The following is a 23197-nucleotide window of genomic DNA, read 5'->3' as shown; positions in this document are numbered from 1 at the left end:
GTTAAAAGTAGTTGTTAGATAAAATATGACTAATTTCATCCTACTTTCAAAAAGTATTTGACCTAGCAATAAATACAAAAAATTAATCCTACTTAAAATATGTCCATGCAAACTCTAAGAAAATGCTTAACAAAATTAAGCATTAATACTACATTTTCCACACTTAATTTTCCAGCACACACACAAACTTAGCTCCAGAGAGACTCCACTGAATTAATTTACTTACTTTAGGTGGTATATTGTAATGATAATAAGGGAATCTATTAAAAAAGGACTACATGATTAGGCTCCATAAAATTGTGGGCAACAATCCATGACTAAGCTGCAAATTCAAAGGGGGAAGCAAAATGATTTTTTAAAAATTATTTATCTATTTTAAACAGATAAGATGTGGAACACACGTACTGATCAACATATTTAAACATTTTCTTTCTAATACTGTGGCTTAACTTTTTCCAACACAAAATACGCAGCAAGCAGCTTAGCTTAATAAAAAAATCATATTACAAATGGACAAACTGGAAAGCGACTGAGTATTTGGGTTACACACAGGTTTAGTGTCAGATGTTCGGAGAACCCAGTTTAGTTCCAGCATGATTTGTCATTGAAATTCAACTGGATCAAGAACTATTCTTGTCCTCTTGACTGCTGAATTAAACATGATGATTGTTTAAATAGTATGTAGTAGTATGAAAAATTTACCCTTTTTCCCCTCCTAAAATACATATAAACAAAATAAATTTAACTTTTTCAAGAATCTCAGTATCACACAAAGCACACATTCAGCTTTGAGTAATAAATTACTACACAAATGTAAAGCAATTTGTTTTCATCCACTAAAATAGAATGAATCATATCCATGACACCAAATTGTAGTAATAAATTACTGAGCTCTGCTAGTACTGGGAAAAGCATTATCATATTAGATTTTCCAATTCAGATCTATTATAGGCATCTTGTGTTTATTTATTCAGCCATATAACACGGTACACTAAACAACATATTGGCTACATACTCGGTGGAAGGCATGTGTCTGCCTGCATCAATACTATTTCCTTCACCAAGAATACAGGGTGCTTGCTATTATAAAAAATATGAGTGCAGTGTAACTGTGCCACTGGTGCCCCCAAAATTCTGGCCAGTCACCATGACTATCCAGAAAAACTGTCTAATAACACACCCACTGAGTGACTACTCCTGAGAAGTAGACTTGTGACAGCTGAGTCTGTCCTGTGTACACTCAAGTGAGCACCACCATAGGTCTGACCCACCTGGGCTTTGCGTGCTGCTGCTGACTTAACACACCAGGTCTATCAATTACTGTTCTCCAGGCCACCTGATGACAATAGCTAAAGTGGCCTTTTCAGTCCTGAGATGTGAGTGAGGAGTGCACTTACTGCCTTCAACACCTTCCAGAAAGGAATTCACCTTTCCTCCTTGAAGTTCTCATTGCTTCCACCAGAAAGGCAACAAAAAAATCTTTGGAGTGTCCCACATGCCTGAACAGCTAATCCCGGCTTCTCTTCAGCCTTCCCTACAAAACCAAAGAGCAGGGAGAGATCAACATCAAGAGTAAGGGAGTTTAAAGGGAACTCACTCACTTGTGTTATCCATGTGGTTGAGGAAAAAAAAAATCCCCATCAAAAAATCAGTCCTGACTTAAACCTAAATTCAAAGCATATGTGAGCCTGAAGAGGTACTCCACATTTATCAAGCATATTGCTAACGTGGGCAGTAGCTGCCATGAGCTAGATATGGCAGGAAAGATGAGTTCAGAGCAGTTTATGGTTAGACTAAACGCTAAGGTAAAACCATCAGATAAAACTGAAATAATTTATGTTCTACAGTAGCACAAGGCTCGCATGTACACACAAAACCAGAGTCAACATGATGTTCATATTTTAATACAAAACAGTAAAAAAATACCAAACAAAATTTCTCAAAACCAGGACACTGCCTCATTCAGCATCTGTTCAAACCCATGCATAAATCAGCTGCACGGAATCTGTATGCTAACAAAGCCAGAAAAGCTAAACTAGATCTGGCAAACCTGTAAATTAATTAATTAATTATACCACAAACAATCAATGATCCCAATTCTGTATAAAAACAGACAAACAAGAATCGCAGTTGAACCAAGAAAAAAAATCCACAAACAATTTATTCATCAGTATATCTTAATTTGCAATAAAGTAAAATACTGGGGTTTTCTGCAGTATCCTCAGGTTAAAGCATTTTTTCTTTCATCAGGGAAACATTGCAGAGAAATCCCTGGGAGCTGTGCATAGACCACTGTCAGCTTTTGTTCTGAATTATGTAGTATGTTAAATATGAAAATAAACTTTAGCATGACACCATTACAGAATAAAAATATTGAAGCTTTTAAGCAAATAACATTTACATTTGTAGACTTTTCTATCTATTAGTTTCTCTACTCTTAAAGAGACTGCAAGTCCTTGGGAAAATGAACCAGTTACTTTTGGTCCTACTGCAGGTCAAAGTAAACTACAGATGCAGTTAAATAGTAAAAACAAGTTAAGAGTTTCTATAAACGTGCAAAGTATGCTAGAAAAATTGATTACTGGAAAATCTTCTTCTCATCGTATACAAAATTTCTTTTTAGTTCCAAAAGAAACTGAAATGAGCACTGAGATGAAGGTTCATCTTTCTCTCACTATGCTTTGCTGTGTGTTGTCATAGAAGGACCAGAAATTTAGAATAAAGAAACACGATGCAACCCATTTCTCCTAAGTCCTATAGAAGTGCTGTGATCCTTAAGCAATCTCAAAAAATATTTGTGTCTTCAGAAGGGCTCTACTGGTCTAACACACACAAACGTTGCTGCTGCATTTCAGCATTTTTTCACATTAAAGAAACCCCTCCAATATGGGTCTGACCAACTGGTGCTCAACATTTAACATCTAATAGAGGGCAGGCAGCCTGCTCCTGCAGTTCATGCTCAAAATGCCAGTCAGCATAAAGAGCAAAGGATCAGGTCAAGAACTTTAGTATACTCTCATATTTTGCCTCGATTCTGTCAAAAACATCCTCCAGAAAGAAATTCAACATAACACATTAATTATTTTGCAGCATACTGCACTGATTTTAGAAGTACCTCATGTGCTACCTGCTTTGTAAATGACTAAAGTACTTGAATACTGCAGAACGTCCTCATATTTAGCTTTTGTTCATATATAATGCTGCTGTATGACTCTTCCTGCAAAACATAGCATGAAGGTTCCTAGTGGGGACATTTATATCATGCTAAAAAGACTTAGATCAACATACAAATAATTACGGAAGTGAGCCCACACACCATCACAGTATGAAACTCCAACTAACATTTCTACCCAAGGTGAAGTGAATGCTTGTCAACTACCATGCCACTGCAACTCTGTAAAGGACATTCCATGGAAATTGAAACAGCTTTACAAAGAATGTAATATTTGAAGTAGTTGTGATGGACCAAAAAACTCAAAAACAAAACAAAAGGAAAGATGCAACCATAATTTCTACACAAATATGTTTGTAGTATTTCAGGAATTAAATTTTTTTATTTTTCCTGAGCTAACAGATCAGCCAGTTGGTTTGAATACCATTCAGTAGTCTCTCCTAGTGCAATATTTAGTAGTTGCTGGGTATTTTTTTTGTTGTTGTTGTTGTTGCTAAGAAAAGAAACCTGCTCTGGTTCTTTTTCCAAGGAAGAGCAAGATCCAAATGTGTGAGAAAAAGGTTTCATCTCCAGTTTATAATTCCACTTGAGTTTATTTTTTCATGTAGATATCCGTATCATAATTTTTAAGAAATCCACCTAAACAGACATTGCATCTTTTCTTCTAGAGTATTTGATTTCATACAATGATATACATATGATACTTCTCAAAGTATCACTAGACTAGTAATCACTAGCTCTACTTTGCTGCTGTTATAAAAGGACAGATGCCATCTGAATATTTGGGATATTTTCCTCAGAAAATAATTTTAATCGTCTTCTCAAATATTACATTTTATGGTTGTACAGTTCTTCCATGAATGGAATTGCAGAATTATCATTCATTTTTTAATCTAAATTGTTTTGATGATGTTTGCAATACTTAATTTATATGAAATAACAATAAATTCTCCTAATTCTACCTCCTTCATTCCTTCCTTGGTGATTTTTTCTTATTTTAATTCTACTTTGCCATCCCATTGCCACTAAAAAGGTCCATTGGGATACTCATCAATATTATTTACAAAATTGTATATCAATTTGGCAGTAAACACTTGTCTGCAAGTAATGATCTGTTAGAAGGAACAGTGAGGTATATCACAGAACCACACAATAGTTTGGGTTGGAAGGGACCTTAAAGATCATTAATTCCATTGCCATCCCATTCCTATCTTGGGACTGCACACTTTCCAGTAGATCAAATTGCTCAGACCCAGTCCTATGGTATGTTCTTAGAAAATGGGATCTGATAACAGAATTTAGTGATGTTCTGGCATACAGTCACACACAAAAAAAAAAAAAAGAAAAGAAAAAGTAAAGAGAGAGAAGCAAAACCCTGCAACATTATTGAAGTAAACCAGATGCAAGAACAGTTGACACCTTTAAAGAACCAAACCATGCCCTGAGCATTATGCCCAACCAATAAATAACCAGAAGACACAGACTGATGACAACAAAGGATCTCTGAAGCCCTTGTGAAACACTTGCACCAATGCAGTTCCAGCACCACAGAACCAGAAGCTGCATTCCTCTATGAACCACAAAATGAAGGCAATCCTATGTGAATGGTATGCTACAGGGACTTCAAAATTCTACCTGCTGCAGGACGGAAAGAAGATAGAGATTCTCACACACTTTGGACATTTGAGGGACACCTTGCATCCATAGAGCACGCTGACTCTCAATACTTCCAGCTGGACAAAGGCAACTGCACACTGTCTGTTGACCAGCTATAAATGGAAAGATACTGTTGAGACCACTACCACAAAGACACCTTGACTTCATGTCCACCCTTCTTTAACTTTTTTCTTCCTTTTTCCCCTGATGACAAGACAAAAGAAACACACAGAGCAGTAGTGAGATAGCAATTCTCAGTGTAGACTTTCAGTGCTGGATGCACACTGCTAAAACTGAAGTTACCATGACAAAGGTAGGTGAGACTGCCAATCATTGTCTCTTATTGTTATTGACCTCCAGTCAGATACATTACCCTGTTCCACCTGCACAACTAAACAGACACATGGGAAAAAAAGTGTGAACAAGCATAGAATTAGCTACTGAAGTCACAGTCAGGAAGCTGGTTGAAAAAACTACTCCCTTCTTTTGAAAAAGTAACTCAGCTACCATCCTATCAGCACATTCCTTGGAATGCCTTCAGCGAGGATGTATACCCAGAACAATTAATAGGCTTTCAAGCACAATTGATGGACAAAGTTTTTGGGGATCCTCACCCTCTTATTTCCTCTTTCCATAACAGGGGAAAAAAAAAATCAAGAGATCCTTGAGTTGATCCAGCAGAGTCAACACGTCAGGATATTAAGATGCTGAAACTGGTAAGATGTTGCAGGTCAACTCAAGATACTGCAACCTACATTCAAAATTAACCCACAAAGTTTAAAAAAGCACCTTCTAGGTATAAGACACCATCTGTAACTACTGAGATCTTTACTACGATCTGAGTTATGAGCTGATGACACATGCGCTTGTCACCTGAACCATGGAAACTGAGGTTCAAAGCTTGGATCTAGGCATCTAGATGTACATTTCCTTCACACAGAGAGAAGTTAATTTCTCAAATCCCTAGTTTCCTTAGCATAAGAAATCAGAAGATGAAGAACCTCCTTAGTTAAGGGTGAAGCTAAATTCTCAAAAAAGAGGGAAACAACTGGAATGAGTAACATTCATTGAAATACCATCAATACAGGGACAGGGCATCAGGCAGCAAGAGATCAGAAATTGCTCATAGACAAAGGCTAAAGAAAAAGATACATAGGCAACTCTTTACAAATGGCTTTCACCTAGCCAGAAGACACTGGAGAGATACATAAAGTCAAATTTACTTGGAAAGACAGATTATGAATGTACTAGCTGCTATCATTATGGTTTCTTGAGCAGGTTTTCAAATGGCACAGGCAATCCTTTAAGAAACACGCAAATGCAGAAAAGTAGAAATACAATGTGTGATTTCAAAGCACTGCAAAGTGTTTCTACAGACAATCTGCCAACTAGACAGTTTAGGAAGGCCAAAGTCAGCATCAGCATCTGTCTTCCAATTAGAGAGCCACAAATGACATATTGCGCAGTGACAAATGATGACTGCTGTCTTAAGATAGTTGCTTTAGCAGATGTTTTCAAATTATCCCAAGATATGTTACAGGGAAAGGCAAAAGACCTGGAAATATGCCCAGAGAGACCTGGTGCACCAGCAGCCTAAGGGAGCCACTTGGTATCCTCTCATGAGATCGTAGCCTCAAAAACTGAGTACAGAAAGGAGAATGGAAATAGAAAATATGTTACATTCCTCTGTGAAAGTTTTAAGTATCTGACTAGAGGATAATCTAGAATAAAATGTGTTCACTTCATCTCAACTTTGAAAGAGAGACCGTCTAGGTAGACAGTTCTTCAAAGAAGAGAAAGGGAAAAAAAAAAACTCCCAGCAATTCCCCCAGAAATAGTTGTTCCATATTGCTGCTCTGTAATGACAGAGTTAGGGCAAAATAAAGGATTTCTATGCTGAACATCTCTAAACAGTAATCCTGGTATCACATCTCACATACTGACTGAAAAAAATTAAACTCAGCCATGCTCCCAGGTGAGAAGAAGTAGACTGCTTTTACTGCTATGAAACACCTAAAACTCCAAAACCAGCACAGACAAATAAAGGGAAAAAGGAGATGAACACACTTTATTCTGAAGAGGACTAACAAGTAAGGTTCGGTCAGCTATTACACAGATTTAGAGACAAGACAGGTCTTCAAAACAAAAATCGTACAGAGAAAACAAGCCATTTCCCAAAATCCCACAGTAAAATCATATAGGTACAGAAGCACTTAAATACAATGCAAGCAGAAGGGAGGATTAGGGCAGGGAGAAACACAGAAGCTGTGCTCATCCAGCGTAGCATCATTCTCACTCTGGAAGTATGAGGCACCAGTAAAAGCACACCCCAGGAGGCAAAATAACCACAGAGAGGAAGGTGCCAATGAATGCTGCTACAAGTTAAGGAATGGGTAGGCGCCTGGTCTTGACCTATGGTGAGGGAGAAAATCCTCTCTCTCTCTCTCGTTACCATGGAGATCCACTTTTCAGGTTTCTTTGGATGAGCTTTATGCACAAGTGCAAAATTTGGCATAAGAGGAGAACAAGTATTAATTACGTGCCCCTGACAAAAATAGCTTTCTTAAATCTTGAGAGATAATACAACTGAGGCACTAAAAATTAAGTTTGGTTACAGAGATTAAGGGCTAAATAAACTATCTCACTTTAAAGTACCTTGAAATCTCATCTACTTAAAACGGCAATGCCAGTCTCAGGGCACTGCATCTGTCTCTCACAATTTGGGTGAAAATTTTAGTTACTGTATAGTATGAGATCAGGGTGAAAATGACAATGGAAAAATTTCATGGATTCTTCCTCGGTGTGGGATTACCTTCATTTATTACACTATCTCATTAATTATTTATGCAATACTTTTTGTATTTCCAGGTGGAAACATCACTATCCAGAGCTGCACTGAGATGGACCACCTTTACAGAAAGAACATTGCAAGGCTTAACATACACAGATTACATTGATATGCTTCCAAGAGTTAATGCCACAAGAGACAGACAGAATGAGCCTTGAATTAAACTATATAGAGTTATGGTGAAGTAAAAGAAAACTTTAAATCAGAAGGATATACACACACACATATATATAACGAAAGACTACTGCACACTTTAAAGTACTTGATAAGCTCTCTAATAAACTGCATATTTAGCTCCCGTATGTTTTAATTATTTCATACTAATTTAAATAGTTACCTAATTTAAATACATAATTTAGTTACCTAATTCATAATTATCTGAAATATGCAGTATCAGACAGACAAGTAAGCTGTAACAGAAGAAAACAAGGAATTGTGTTGTTGCCATTCATAGTTTTCATGTAGTCATTACTATCAGCAGCAATTTGATCTTCAAATATATATCCTATTTCTTTTTCAATATGCACCCTTTAGATTTCTGGACCTCTTGGATCAGTGAACAATGCTCAAACTCACAATGTCTTTTAAGGGAGGGGAAATGCCTTAAGCATCTACACTGGATCCACACAGGAGTAGAAATTAGTGTTGCCTTTTTAAAGGTGCATTAACACTGAAATACAATCCAATACAACAAGCTGAGAATACACCATGCCTGCAAGCACACCTACCTTTCCCTTGTAAGTAGGCTCTAAGTTAAAGAACTACTTTTTTTTTTCTTTTTTTTTTTAATAACCAACTTTTATGCTGTCCACTACAGTTCTCACGGATTTTGCTTCTCTTACTATTCTCTCTCTCTTTTCTTTTCTTGGCTTTCTGTCTTTAACCACATATTTAGGTACCACTGACAGGTATAGAAAATAACATGAATGAGATGAGATTAACCAAAAATCAATCATGTGTGTGGTACCAAAGCGCTTAAATATTACTTTTTTTTTTTTTTTTTCTCCGAGATCAAATAAAACTATCAGCTTCCTTCAGAAACAAGCACAGTGTAGCCGTTTCCTTGCCGGTATCCTGAGCCGGGTTTAGAAACAGCAACAAGAAAGGGGGAAAAAAAAAAAAAAAAGAGTCGTAATTACATAACGGACCTTCTAAATGCCTCGCTTCCCGGCAGAGGAAGAACGGGGGGCCAGCGGCAGCCGGGGCCAGTCCGCTCCAGCACCTATAGGGCGAGGAGCGGCGGTGCCGGTCCCACTGCCCGGGAGGCGATGGGCACCAGCAGGGCAGAGGGATGCCTGCCCTTCCCGGGAGGCGCTTTAACCTCCACCCCGGGGGTTGCCCATGCTATCCCCGGGGCTCTTCGCCGCTAAACGCCCGCGCCTGAGCCGCGCTGGAGCCGGAGCCGTCCTGAGGGGGTGCGCCTGCCCGGGGCGTGCTGCCCGGCCTGACCGCCCCCTCCCCGCGGCGGGGAAGCTCCGCTGCCCGAGCGGCCCGGGGGGGCAGGCTCCGCAGCACCGCCTCCCTCCTGTCCCCTGCCGGCTTGAAGCGCACACCCAGGCACCTGCGCCTCTGGGGATGGAAGTCTGGACTGGGATCCGTGCGAGTGTGGCGGGACGCGGTCCCCTCGGCGGGGCTGCGCCGGACCTCTCGGATCCACGGGATCCCGCACCACGCGGGCTTCGCCGAGGGGGGAGGCAAATATCCACCCCGCTGTCCTTGTCCTGCCGGGGAGGGACGCGGGACAAACTCGGCCCGAGCAAGTGCCGACAACTATATACGGAGCCGCGCGGGGCTGCGGGGGCCGGCGGAGCAGGACTCGGCGCGGCCGATGTCCGCCGCTTGCCCGCAGGCTCCCCGGGGAAGGGGGCGCTCCCCCGGGCAAAGGAGGACGGCAGTGCACGGCGGCTGGCAGAATCTCCGCGGATGGGGGGATAGTGGCCCGCAACGCAAGGCCACTTAAGAATTACTCATTTGAATGATGCAGCAAACGGGGAGGGGGAACACGACACGGGGACGACGACGAGTCCTCCCGTTGCCACCCTCCAGCTCCGATTAATAAATAATGCCCAGGTTCCGTGCCAGGGGAAGCGCTCTCCTCTTCCGCGCAGACAGCAATTAATAGCCAGCCTCCTCCCGCGAAACCCTTGGCTAAGCGCTCCCGCACGCTCGCACCCGCGGTGCCAAGTGCGAGCAGCACAATAGCGGGGAACCTCTCTACCTCGCAGCCCGGGGGAAGAGAGAGGAGTGGGGGCTGGGGAAGCCAAACCTCTCGCGGCAAAACCCGATCCCCCGACCGCGAAGAGTCGGGGAGCGGCGGCCGCGGCAGCCGCCGGCGCGGCGGGAGGGCAGGCAAGGCAGGCAGGCTGCCCGGCGAGCCGAGGGCGTACCGCGCAGCACGCCGCTAACACCATCACCCCTCCGTATCGTCAGCAAACAGCACGCCCGCATTTACCTTTTCCTGCCCGCCGTCCGTCAGTCAGGCTTTTGAGGGAGAGAAAGAGGAAGGGAAGGAAGGGAGAAGAAAGAGACAGGGAAATACAGAGAGCGAAGAGGCGGCTGCTAATCCCCGTGTAGAAAGACTTCCAGCAGCAGAAGCAGCAGCAGCATGCGTGTGTGCGTGCCCGGAGTGAAGCACAGCCCTCCTGGCGATGCACCGGCGCTGGCACCCAAGTGCTGTCATGTGCGTGTCTCGGTGTGTGTACCCATGGCAAAAAAAAAAAAAAAAAAAAAAAAAAAAAAAAAAAAAAAGGAGGAAAAGATAGACGGGGGGAGACTCGTCAGTCACACGCCCGGCTGTGCACTGCTGGGGGGGACGAGGAGGAGGAGCCCAGCGCTCCTCAGCCCAACCACCGGAGGAGCAGCTCTCTTACTACGGCGGCGGCCGGGCTGCCCCTCCGCGCCAGCTCCGCACGCCCAGCCGCCCTTCCCGCCCGCTCCCAAGGACATGCCTTCGGGAAAGACCCTCAGGGCCTCCGTCCCAGGGGACTCCATTGCACCCCGGGCTACCCGAGCCCTGCGGGAAGCAGCTAGAAAAACCCCCTATGTTTCTGCCCCAAAAATGCCTCCCTGACGCATCCCCTGGGCAGCGAGGATGCCCCGCGTGGGACTGGGATGCGCCCTCCCAGGGGTCCCAGCTGAGCCGGGGAGGACGGGGGCAGTGGCAGCGGGGATGGCGTTTCCCCGGCGGTGCTGCTGTAGGCGGGGGCGCGACAGACGGACCCCACAAAGCACGCCGGTCGCCCGCTGTCCTTGCGTGGGGTGCCCGGCGGCACCGCTGTGGATCGGGGGGCGAGAGGGGGTGCAGGTGCGGAGCGTCTGTGAGAGCTGCAGGTGTGACTATAAATGTTTGTGGTAGCGAGTATAGAAAGTGAAAAAGGCTGTGCTCATCCAGGCCACGGTGCGGGCACCCTGATCCTCGCGTGATCCACGGACACTTAAATTTCAGCCAGGGTGTATGACTTAATAAAAGGTGTTTGAACAGTGGTTCAAATCACCTATCTGCTAATTAGTAAATACTATATCCATCATTTGGCTCTGTAGTGGCATATATGCATATAAATGAGATTTTGACATAAAATTTACAAAATAGCTAGAACAGAATATGAGCTAACAGAATGCTCAAATTATTCTTATTGTCCTAAATTTACTAGTGAGTCATACCAGCAAGTTTCAAGATGTGATTTTTTTAAGCCTCAAACAAGGAAAAGTTAGTGAGAAATGCACTTGGTATTTTTTTTTTTTGTACCAAAAAAGTAATACATATGGACTAGAAGATAATATTAGTTATAGAAAAAGGTTTGTTATATGACAAGTATGGAAAAAAAAATTGGTGGGGATATCAGGTATGCTGTTTATACTACTGCTTTTTGTTGTTTGTAATGGACAAGGCAGATGTAATATCTCAGGGGTAATAAAAGGAGGAAAGGATGAAGTGTTATTGACATTTTTAATTACAAGTGTAAGTTGTATCTACAGGCTGCATATGGTAGGAAATTCTGATCTGTTGATAATTATGTTAATTAGCAAGTGGTCAACCAATTGAGTGGGGAAAAATTGGTCAGTCTATTTAAAAATAACTCTTGAAGGTTTATTTTAACTTGTAGGTGTAATAGGTGTTGTAAAGAGGAAATCACTGAATAGACTTTCCATCTTGTTAGTATTTAGCTGCTGACAATAAAATATTTTGAGGCTTCCCAGAAGTCCTGAAATAAAATAAAAAAAGACTAAATTTGTTGTTACTAAATTGTATAAATCAAGTCAGCATGACATTGCTAAACCAAATTGCACCCTAAAGCCATATAATTAGTTTGTTTTTTATAAAATAAAGGTACACATACTCTCTTAGTTCCTAAACTGAAACACAGATACTGAATCTGAGCTAACTCAGGTAAATAAGCTAAAGAAGGTACATTGTTTTTCTTCAGTGTTTGTACACACAGCACTATCCTATGCTCTTATGTCTTCACAAGAATTTTTTGACTTGTCATCATAAACTGTGTTTATGTCAGTTTCAAATCTGGCATAATCTGTTGTTTAAAATATGATAGTGCGTGAGGACCTAATTAGTAGAGTTTATGTAATTGCTGTGTAATTACGTGAAGACTTAGCCTGCCATAGGCCTGTGAAGTTAAAAAGCAGAGTTAGTCATGTTAAGTCTGATAGTTTATTAAAATTTATGCCAAACTGGTTGATTACACTAGTTAGTAGAACTAGGTAGTCATGAAAACAGGTAACACATTTTTAGCCTTCATCCAAACTTCCAAAATTAAGTAGACCAAATTTTCTTTGAAGACTGAAGAGTAAGAAGAAAAGAGGAAATATTTGTGCATAAAATTATCTGATCTCAAAGTAAATGCCAGCATGAAGATTTTTGTTCCTTTTTTAACTTGCACTGCCTAGTGTTAAGGTAAATCATTTAGTGAGTTATCTGGATCCCCCTTGTTTGCCTGACTTCAATCTAGCTGGGCTAAGGAGAGGGAAATCTTGTTATAATTCTCTCCTGATAGTTCTAGAGGAGTCTTCATCCTGGACAAATAAGAAGTTCAAGCTGTTTTACACAATGATCTAGATGGTCCTTGTGCAGTATTAATTATTTTGATTTTAGGCCTGACACTTGTCTGTATTAGTAGCCCCAGCATTCCTGGGTGTCTCAGAAGATGTGCAGTTTGGGGGCAAGATTTCCAGCAGGGGAACAAAGATTCTTTTCCTGGCTCTGTGAGATATGGCACACATGAACAAAACTGAGAAGAGGCTGTGAAGCAGAGGGTTTCAGGAAGGACAGTAAATTAATGGAGGTGAACAAGAAACAAGAAAGTAAAGCCTGAAAAAAAAGTTCCAAAATAGGTTTTAGATTAGAAAAGTAGGAATCAGAAAGGAAACGTTTTAAATGGCCTGAGGAAATGAGATAATTCAGTATGAATATCTTCAACCATCTGCAGTTTGTCAAATGACCCCATGTGCAAAAGCCCCTATACTATACACTCACATTTTGATCTCTTTCTTCTTTGGAGGAAGTTATCTTTGCTTTTACTGAAAGAATGATCATGAAAGAAGTCATCATGACATTACTGCATAATGAAACTATACGCACGCTTAAATGAACTCCTTCCATAAGCTGATATTTACCACGCTGCAAAATTTTCAGTCAGAAAATACAGTGAGTTTTTGTGTATCGCTGCCCTCTACTGGAGAGAAGGTCAGAACCTCTCCATCAGGTCTCGGTATGAAGCCGTACAGCCACGGTAGCTGCTGGTGGCCCTCGTTTCCTGGTGACTCACCTTTCTACGACCGAGGTGTAAAGGTGTGAAGATCTGGGTTGCCAGCATCCATAAAAATATTTCCTTTTCCACAAGAGTTCAAAGAACTGACCATGCAATTTTGTCTGCAGTTTGTTGAGAGAGACAAAATTATGACCAAGCAATGGTTGCAATTTTTAGGATGTGTATTTTCCATTAAGTTCTGTGAAAGAGGCATCTAAATTCATCATAGATATGCTGAAATTTTTGATCAATGTTGCTTTGATACGTATTTCCCTATAGCTTTGTAGATAACCTCATCATTTTTCATGTCTAAATACTTTGATTCACTCTCCTTTGCATTACAATGTAATTGCCCTCCATCCCTTCTCCTGTCTCACCTTTCATGCCTCTATACTTGCCTTTTGCCATCTATATCAATACTGCCACAGTACCTCATTTTTGTTATATTTTATTTTCATTTTCTTCCCAGGCTGGGCATTAGCAGAACAACTGAAACATGAAGAGCACAGCAGTGGTATTCTCTCAGTTCCTCAGTGTTTCATTTCCTCCACCTACTCTCACAACAACCCATACGCATCCAGAGCAGTTTCTGTTGGAATGCGCTGAGTTTTCCAGCTGTCTGGGCACATGCATTGCCAAGGCACTGTGAGAACTGTGAAGGATGAGGCCTGGTCAGAGCATACAGGAAAGAAAGTTTCACTATCAAACTCAAAAGATGTCTTCTATGCAGAAGATGCTACCAGTTTCTGTATTCATTTTTAGCTTTGCCACATGTGGGTCAAGTTTACAAAGATGAAGATCAGATGCATGCTCTTCTCATTCTCTTGTAGCATCAGTTATTGCTTCAAGTCAAGAAGACATTCTGACCATGGCTGTGAGGGTAGAATCAGAATCATTTAGATTGGGAAAAACCTCTGGTATCATTGAGTTCTACCTCTGACTGATCACCACCTTGTCATCTAGACTGTGACATTAGGTCCCATGTCCAACAGCTTCTTCAACAACTCCAGGAATGGTGACTCCACCACTTCCCTGAGCAGTTTGTTCTGATGTTGAACAACCCTTTCTGTGAAGAAAGTCCTCCTGATGTCAAACCTGAATTTCCCCTGGCACAGCTTGCAGCCATGTCCTCTCATCCTGTCATGGGTTGCCTGGGAGAAGAGGCCAACCCCCAGCTGCCCACCCTCCTTCCAGGCAATTGTAGAGAGAGAGATAAGATCCCCCAGAGTCTCCTTTTCTCCAGGCTGAACATCCCCAGATCCCTCAGCCGCTTCTTATAGGACTTGTGCTCTGGGCCCTTCACCAGCTTTGTCGCCCTTCTCTGGACTCCCTCCAACACCTCAGTGTTTTAAAATTTTGTACAATATGGGCAAAGTAACAGTTTTAGTGGCTTCTACAGCTAACCTGATTAATGGCAGAGCCATTCAGCCTAAAAAAAATCTGCTTTCTTTTCCTTCTCTGAGTACCCCAAAGCAGACATCTGCCTGGAAACTTTAATTGTAAATAATTTTACTCTCCTAATGTTTTAAATGTCTTTTGCTGAAAAGATTCACTATCCACCACAGCCATTGTAGGTCTGTTAGTTGTATTTTACTGGGCAGCACTGAAGATATTGTTGTCCTAGGTAGATGAATTTTGTGGGTTGTCTCATTTTATGTTACCTAATTAGTTGCTATGAAAACCACAGCAGTAAATTTCTTCCCCAATCCTAATGGCTGACATGAAGAAATTAATAAGGCATGGCATAGAGTGGTTGTTCCCAAAGAGTGACTCCTAAATGACAAGTGTCCTCGAAGGGAAAGGTAATCAGGCATCAGCTCACCTTGTACATCCACACTGACTATTAACTGGTCAGTTAAAGATGGATGATAAAGCAACGTACATATTTTTTATTATTTAGAAGCAAGACAAGTACTTTGTTGAAGGTGCTATTCTTGTGATCTTTAGGCTATCAAACACACAATTCCATAAAACCTGTGACTTTCAACCTTTCTCAGGAGATAAGTTGTCTTGAGTGGCTTCTCCGTGAAGTCTTTCTTTTAAAAGATGTAAGATAGAAAATTTGAGTATGTCATCCTTCCCCTGCACAAAAAAAGATCTTTGTTTAGAATTAGAAACAAGCAAGCTGCTGTGACTTTCAGATACCAGAATGTATTTCAGTGGTATCAAAAGCAATGTTAAGAATAAGCATAAAGGGAAAGGAGGGAAAATTGGTTAAAACCAATAAATCCATGAAATTCCCTCACTAGAATGAAAATAGTTTTTCAGATACTGAAAGCCCTGGGAGAATGGCAAAGTGCAGATTAGTTTCTAAACATATGCAGCAAGGAAATAGATTCAATTTCTTAATTAAGAAGGGCCTTAATAACTTACAATATCATGCTTTTTAAGGATGAGCATATAATGCTAAAATGAAGTGCAATACTAAGGGAGTATTTTTGCTTCTTTGACAGAAAAGTAGGGAAACAGAGAAAGCCTTGTAAGAACTTTCTATGAGTGAGAAGACTAATAATCATATAGAAAATTGTCTCTAACTTAAGATTTTATATGAGATATTTTTAGATAAAAATATTTTACATCTACATTAATTTCAGGCAGCACAAATAGCACACAGCAATCAGAGCTACCTGAATACTACCATGACTAGTTTGTAGGAAACCATCATTCTGTGCTGTGTCAGATGGGATAACTCCTTTCTTACAAGAGGTAAAAGTGGAAGGTACTTCTTTTCTGCTCAGACTAACTGTACATCAAAAAGCTCACAACAGGCAACTGAACATCAAATTGAGACCATGACTTCATTTTCCTAGTGAGACTATCAATTCAAACATTGTTGAAGATGAAAGACTTTTGTAAGCAACGCTTTTCATAAATAAAAAATAATTTAATCTCATACAGAATGAGGCATGATGGGAAAAAGAAAACATTGCTTCCATTGTGCAGATAGAAAATTGAGTATTGATACAAGCAGAAACAAGAGCTGGACTCCTATATATTCTGGTTTTAGATTTAATAGTAGGGTTATAATTGCATCTACCTTGGTCTGTTTCAGCCACTAAAAGATTTTTAAAACAGAGGCCTTCACATAAAGCGCCAGTGTCCTGGAGAGAAGTCCTCTCTGATTTGAGAGGAAAACATTCATCAGGGCACAGAAAACATTCATCAGGGCTTTCTGATTTGACAAATCCACTCCATCCCTCTCCTTAAATGGCTGGATGTAAAAGAGTGATAGCTAGATTTGTCCAGATTTAATGTTGTGCAATAATCTTGTCATTTGTACAGAAAAGGGAGTGGGGAGATGGCAATTGTCTGCCTTCTTAGTAAGCCTATTCCAGGATGAGAGAAATTGAGCATAAAATGTGCAATAAAGCAGATGGAAAGACATCCAAAGCTTTGGAGATGGAATTGTTCATTCTTTTCTGCAGTTTATACTTGTTTTTTTATTTATTTTATATTATGGGGAAAGGAGTCAACAATTCGGTTTTTTAGCCATTTTTCATGACCTTTTCATGTGAATCCCAACAAATCAAGTAGTAAGCACGCACAGTTGTCAAGAAATCCCAATATTCAAGATGAAATCCACATTTCTACAACATGCTCAATTATTTTTCACTTTGTGTCTGGAAGATATGCTGATATCTCACAGGGTGTTTTTGAGGAGAGCTTTTAACAGGAACTTCTGACAGAGTTAAACTTCAGAAAGACTGATAATTAAGACTTACATCAAGAAATCTGTCAGTAAGACAGGGGAAAGGAACTATTTTAAGGCACAATAAAGAGCTAAAAATTTCAGTGAAGGTAGCATACAAGGGTATTTCAGGTTTGCTTTTCCTCCCGTGGAAGTCAACAGGCATTTTATGGTGAAGATAGCAGAGTAAGATAACAAAATATCTCATCAGAATATGGGAAGTATTATTTCTATTTTCAATCTGTGATCAGTAAAGTACCCAAAACTGTAATGTGTATAACAGTGAAGTCTAATTTAATTAAGCATCATCTTTCATGGAAGATCTCTAGTTAAAGACAAATGAAAGACAACACAGGAAGAAGCTACTTAATGGTACTTTTTAAAATGTATGAGAAAATATTCCAACATATTTTAGTCTCAAGTAGAACAAGGTATTCAGGTAGTGATACAAACCTACAGTTGTTCACAAAACAGAGTCCTTGTATGGATGACCATGCTAAAATTTTCGAAGGAATTTAAGAAGAGAGGTTATGTCACGTCTCTTGAAATCCCCAGACATTTGTATAAGTGAATATTCAGTCAATAAACTGAATTTCACTTCTCCAGAGAAGTCCTTTCTTTTTAAAGCATGTATGTATGTGTGTATATATATATATATGCACACACTTACATATTTCCTGTTGTTACAGCAGTTATGGAAAATCATGCACACTGCTTTCTAATATTTGCTATTAATGGATAGGGAAAAAAAAGTGTATTGAGAAGAAGTGACTCTATTTTGCATTCTCTGGGGCAGTTTCTGCCAGGTATTTGGGATAGTGGTGTTTATTCCCTAAAAAGCAAAGAGGATAGTTTATTCAACATGATTGAATGAACTTTCCTCTGAGAGTTTTCTCCTCATCAGAAGGCTGGCAGCTGTTGAACAGCACTGCCATGTTCCCCATAAATTGTACTCTGGCAACACCCTTTCCCATTCCTAGCAGCCATCCAACATCAGTTCATTCAGTGTACTCCTGCTACTGCTCACATCCAAACAGCTGAAGCACAAAAAACCCAGACACATGTGTGCAGGATGAGGGAAGTTTTATAACTACTATAAGAAGAAATCTTCCCCTAAGAGGAAATGCACTTCTTCCTTTCCAGTGTTCTTGCTACCAGCTATTCAAAAATTTTTGTTTTCTAATAATCAGCAAACTAATCTGTCTTCCGCTGAACCAGCATTCCTTGGAAATCTGCAAGTTCCTGTAAAGTGCTGTGCAGCTCAGCATATTCCATAAAGTTGTTCAGAGGCCACAATAAAGTATATCTGACACCATTCTTGTATAAATCATTCCTGCACAGTAGAACTCCAACACCAAAAGCTTTGATCTGACCTGGTAACATTTCATTCCTAGAATCTTATAGATGAAAATAAAATGCTCAATTCACTCCTTTTTTTAGTACTCATTATATTTTAGTTTAACATTAAAATGCAATTCAGTAGATAGAGGACAGCAAGCCACCTTGAATAAATCCCCATGCGTGCACAGTGCAGCATCTCTGAATGCAGGGGCTCCTGGCAAAAGATAAACTAGAAAATTGCACAGTGTTCAGAACTGTGGTGTGGTGGAAAAGAATTTGGCCAATCACAACAGATTCCTTGAATTATAAAAAGTGACACAGCACAGCTTAGTCAGCACTTTGGTGATGAGTTAGAGCTGGGGAAAGACGCTTGGCTACAGAATTTTGCTGTGCTGATTCAATGACAAAGAGAGCCCATGAAGCTCTTGTGAAGGTATAATTGACTATTGCAGAGGGAATGTGAAGGCAAGAAAAAGTGCCATTTTGAACTTGATTGTAAAGGAATCACATCACGTAATATCTAATAATAACTAAATGTGCAACAAGAGGATGCAAAAGCCAGCAGGATGACCAGATATCAACAAAGGGAATAGAATATTTTAAGCACAGGTAAAATACCAAAGGGCATTACTACCAGTAGCATTATAGGGTACTGCATTGATTTCTTCTCAATGCTGCCTCCATTTATTTATTCAAAAAGGGTTTTTTAAAAAAACTACCATACTGAAAACTGAAGCTGGGTTTGAAACCCAGGTGTGGTTCTTTCTGGATCACTGAAGGAAAGAAAGTATCAGGAACATGCCACTGATGTAGTACTTAACAGTGCTGCTCTTTAAGCCACTTATAAACCATTTCTGTCACTGATGCATTGTTTCTGTACGGTTAACAAGAATAAAAACTGGTAATATATGCTTTTGTCTTTCTAAAGAATAATAGCTATACTTTTAAAGAAGGAATTCTTATGTGAAAAATGCCGCTGTTGTAATTTCATCATATTTCCTTTCCTACCATAAATGCAATGGAAAACAGACCTGGGAAAGAAAGGAGGGAAAGAAAAGTGAGATATATCCAGTCTGACCTGTTGCTTCATCTATACTGGGTTTCTATTAGTCTCTGGAGCAGATTCCTGAGGGACAGTCCTATTTCTTCAATTTTCAATACTTTTTTGAAGGAAGCACTTGAGATTATACTCTTGTTCTCCCAAAGTAGCTAAGTAGACCTATACAAACATAAAGATTTTTTTGGTATTGACTTTTATACATACTTAAATAGTTACCTTTGCAGCTCTAAAATAAAGTAAATTCTAGAGACTGCTAAATACAATTATAAATACATCTGTGACAGATAAGCATGGTGCTATTATGTCCTGAAAATTTAATACTTTGTTTTTCCTTGCAGTCTGGTTATCATCCAGTATTCTCTAATGGAAAGTGGCAGACCACAGGAGCAAAGAACTGGTGGTCTTGAAACTGCTTGTGAGCTGTTCTAAATCACCTGCATGACTTTGAACCCAAGACCATCAACCATATTCTCACTTGCCCTGACTGAAGCAAATGCTGTCTATTTGAAGCAGACAGAGTTTCATTCAGGGAAGAAATTAATGCATTTTAAGTCAAAAGAGTTGGTAAGGTGGCTTCATATATTTATATATATATATATCAATCACCATTTCCTTAATTTCCTGTAAAATGTCTGATAATTTGATTTACTTTTTAAAAAGATCAACCTAGCCTGAAATGTGCTTAGAAAAAAGGATGAGTTGTCTCCTTTTCCATGAAAACAAATTCATCTAACAGCATCAAATCAACCAGCTTTGAATAGTTACACCCCAGTATCAGACTGGGCTCATAGAGGAGTTAGCCAAAGGCCAATTACAAGCTGATCTAGCTAAAGCCAGTGTATTCTGGACCCAGGACAATCTGGATTTAGGCCAAGAACTAGGATGGAAAGAGCTTTACTGGATGATGAATTATCTCCTGCTGTCAGCAGACACTAGAAAGACATACATTCTCCTCCTCCTGGAATTACACGCCATAAGATAAGATAACAAGTGCCACTTAAAGGTGGCATGAATCCTGAGAAATATGTTCTTAATTTCTTGTGATTCTGTGTCTGCTTATTTCTTAACATTTCTGTGACCATATTATGGACCAAATATTGCAAATTTCATCCCTTTGCATCTCATGTAATCAAAACAAATCTCTGCACGTAAAGGGTCTACCCCAATTTAGTAGCTGGCTTTAACTAAAACAGATTGTTTAATATTCATATTGTTGGGACGCCTAACAATTATGCTCAGGATGATCAGTTCTCCAGTGCCAAGTGCTTTGCAAATATAGAACAAAATCGTGTCTTTCAGAGAGCTAGTAAAGTGAGAGCAAGGCTGTGGATGGAAGATAAAGAAAAGAGGGGGGTGTGTGGTGACAACCAACATGACTGCACTGTGGGCAAATTGTGCCCTACAAATGTAGTGACCTTCTGTGATGGGTTGAGGGCTTCGTTGATCAGTGAAGAGCAACAGATGTCATCTACCTGGACTTCTGCAAAGCATTTGACACCATCCCACAAGACATCCTTGTCTCTCAATTGGACAGTTGTGTATTTGACAGATGGATCGCTTGCTGGATAAGGAACTGGCTGGATGGTTGCACTCAAAAGAGTTGTGGTCAAGAGCTCCAAATCCAAGAGGAGGTCAATGACAATTTACATTCCTCAGGGGTCAGTGTTGGGACCAGCACTGTTAGCATCTTTGTCAATGACTCTATGATTCTAGAACAATCCCACTAGGGAAAAGTAGAGAATGCAAGGAAAGAACATGGTTGAAGGTAACAAAAGCTTAGCTCTGCAACTAGCTGTATACCAAAGAGAGAGGACTGCAGGCTTAAGGCCAACTTACTCATTCAGCTAATAGAAGAGCCTTTTCATTTCAGACATATTAATATTGTCATTGAGAATTTGTTAACTGGGTTCAGGGCATCCACTCCAGCTTCTAAATATAGGGGAAAACTTCAAGATATCACTTACAAAATGCATTTACGAAATTAATTTTATTTTATTATATCTTTGCATCTCAGAATTTTCTCTCTGTGGAAGAAGTGTTTAATCTGGGTAAGGGACTGGGTAAAAGTTCAACCAGCTGATTGCTCTGAAAATTTTGCATAAGCCATGTGTCTTAAAAGGTTGCAGCAAGAGTCAAAGACAATTGTGCTTTATAAAACATCTAAGCTCAAGAGCAAGGCCAATCAGTTTTAGAAGTTAAGGACAGGTGAACAGTGCAATAAACATTAATCAGAATTAAAGCTTGCATATGTTCTACTAGCCATGACATTAATCAAGTGTAAAGAGAATAGAAAGTGGTATAAATGGCCAAATTTATGCTTCTCTGGAAAGGTTTTCCCACAGGGGTGGGGTTTTCTTATGTATTTGAGAGGGAACTCTACATCTTCAAATGTTTTAGTCGTATGTAATGAGTGTGATGGTGAGGGTAAAAGCTGTATGCAAAAGAGGGTAAAAGCTGTATGGCCAAGAGCAGGACTGTTTGGCAGGAGGTAGTAGGACAGGGAGAAGCTGTGTAGGATTTGAAAATATACCTTATTTTGCAATAAGGTCAGGCAATAAGCTGAGAAGCTTTCTGCATACCCTCTGTAAAATAGGTATCACACATTTTTCTATGTGATAAAGGAGAATTTTCTTTGTACACTGAAGCCCATTAAAAGTCTCACTCCTGGCTGGTACAGGCAGAATTTAACCTGTCACATCCCATGAGTTGTCTGAGTGTTGGAAGCTGTGCGTGCCCAGTGCCCAGCACATTCCATATGTAGGTTCTCAGTGCAGTGACAGCTAGCAAGGTTACTGATAAGGGTAAGGTGGAACATGCACATAAACATCTATAGAATTGGGGTTTTGGCCTCTGTCCTGGGGCATACACTCTCAATTTAGTACTTGCAGTTCCAAGTATTGCCCTCTGAGAAGCCCTGTGTACGACTGTTCAAAATGCTGTTCATCAACTTGCCATTCCCTAGCTGCCTTCACTGCTGCTTTGTTAGCTCTATTTTCTGTTAGACAAGAGTACATATCCCTGTATCCAGGGGCAGTGTCAGAGAAAGGGAATGAATGCCTTTTTAAGTGCTAAACCTTAAACTTCTATCACTGTTAAAACAGGTTCTCTAGACATTATTAACTCTTATGTGGTGAAAAAATAGGTGAAATAAAATGAAACTAAAAAGTTAATAAATATTTTTAAGCCATTTTAGTCACATACATATTTGATAAAATAAAAAGACAGTCTTCATATTTAGCCAATGGCTAATCTTCAGGCTCCTAGCTCATAAGTGGAGTTTCTCGTGCTTACCTAACTTGACAAATTTAATTTGTCTCCCCACCTAAGCAACTTATCCAAAAAGCTTAATAGGTACTTTTGAGCCTCCAGAATCTCATGTCTGTGACTAGGGTTGCAGTAGAGAACATCTCACTCCAGAAGTACTCAGCAAGTGACTGGAGCTGCTGCCTCCATGGAGGCAAGGTTCCAATTTGACCTGACATGAGGCCGTTCACTCCAGGGAGCTGTCAGAAGGTGCTGAATTGGCCAGGGAGGAAGAATTGCTGATCTCTTTACTGGCAACAACGGATCCACTGCTGTATCAAGACAGCAAGGTTTGTTCTTCTAAACCCATGTGAACATCAGGGTCAAGAAAAGCCTTATCTGGTCTTTCCAAGGGTAAGTGGATACTGAA

At 40.3% G+C, this 23197-nt stretch overlaps 1 protein-coding gene across 3 annotated transcripts in view; it reads right to left on the bottom strand.

Annotated features, from left to right (window-relative positions):
- DLGAP1 (DLG associated protein 1) overlaps positions 1-10288 on the bottom strand; it is a 399684-nt gene extending 389396 nt beyond the window's left edge. For all 3 annotated transcript variants that reach the window (XM_053949747.1, XM_053949760.1, XM_053949753.1), the window contains exon 1: positions 10129-10288. The gene's annotated coding sequence lies outside the window, so the exon portion shown is untranslated. The remainder of the gene's footprint in view (positions 1-10128) is intronic.
- Positions 10289-23197: the final 12909 nt, after the last annotated feature.

Source organism: Vidua chalybeata, chromosome 1, assembly GCF_026979565.1.
Source record: "Vidua chalybeata isolate OUT-0048 chromosome 1, bVidCha1 merged haplotype, whole genome shotgun sequence".
Taxonomy (NCBI): Eukaryota; Metazoa; Chordata; class Aves; order Passeriformes; family Viduidae; genus Vidua; species Vidua chalybeata.
Note: the sequence above shows the minus strand (reverse complement) of the source record. Positions and strands in the feature narration are given on the sequence as shown.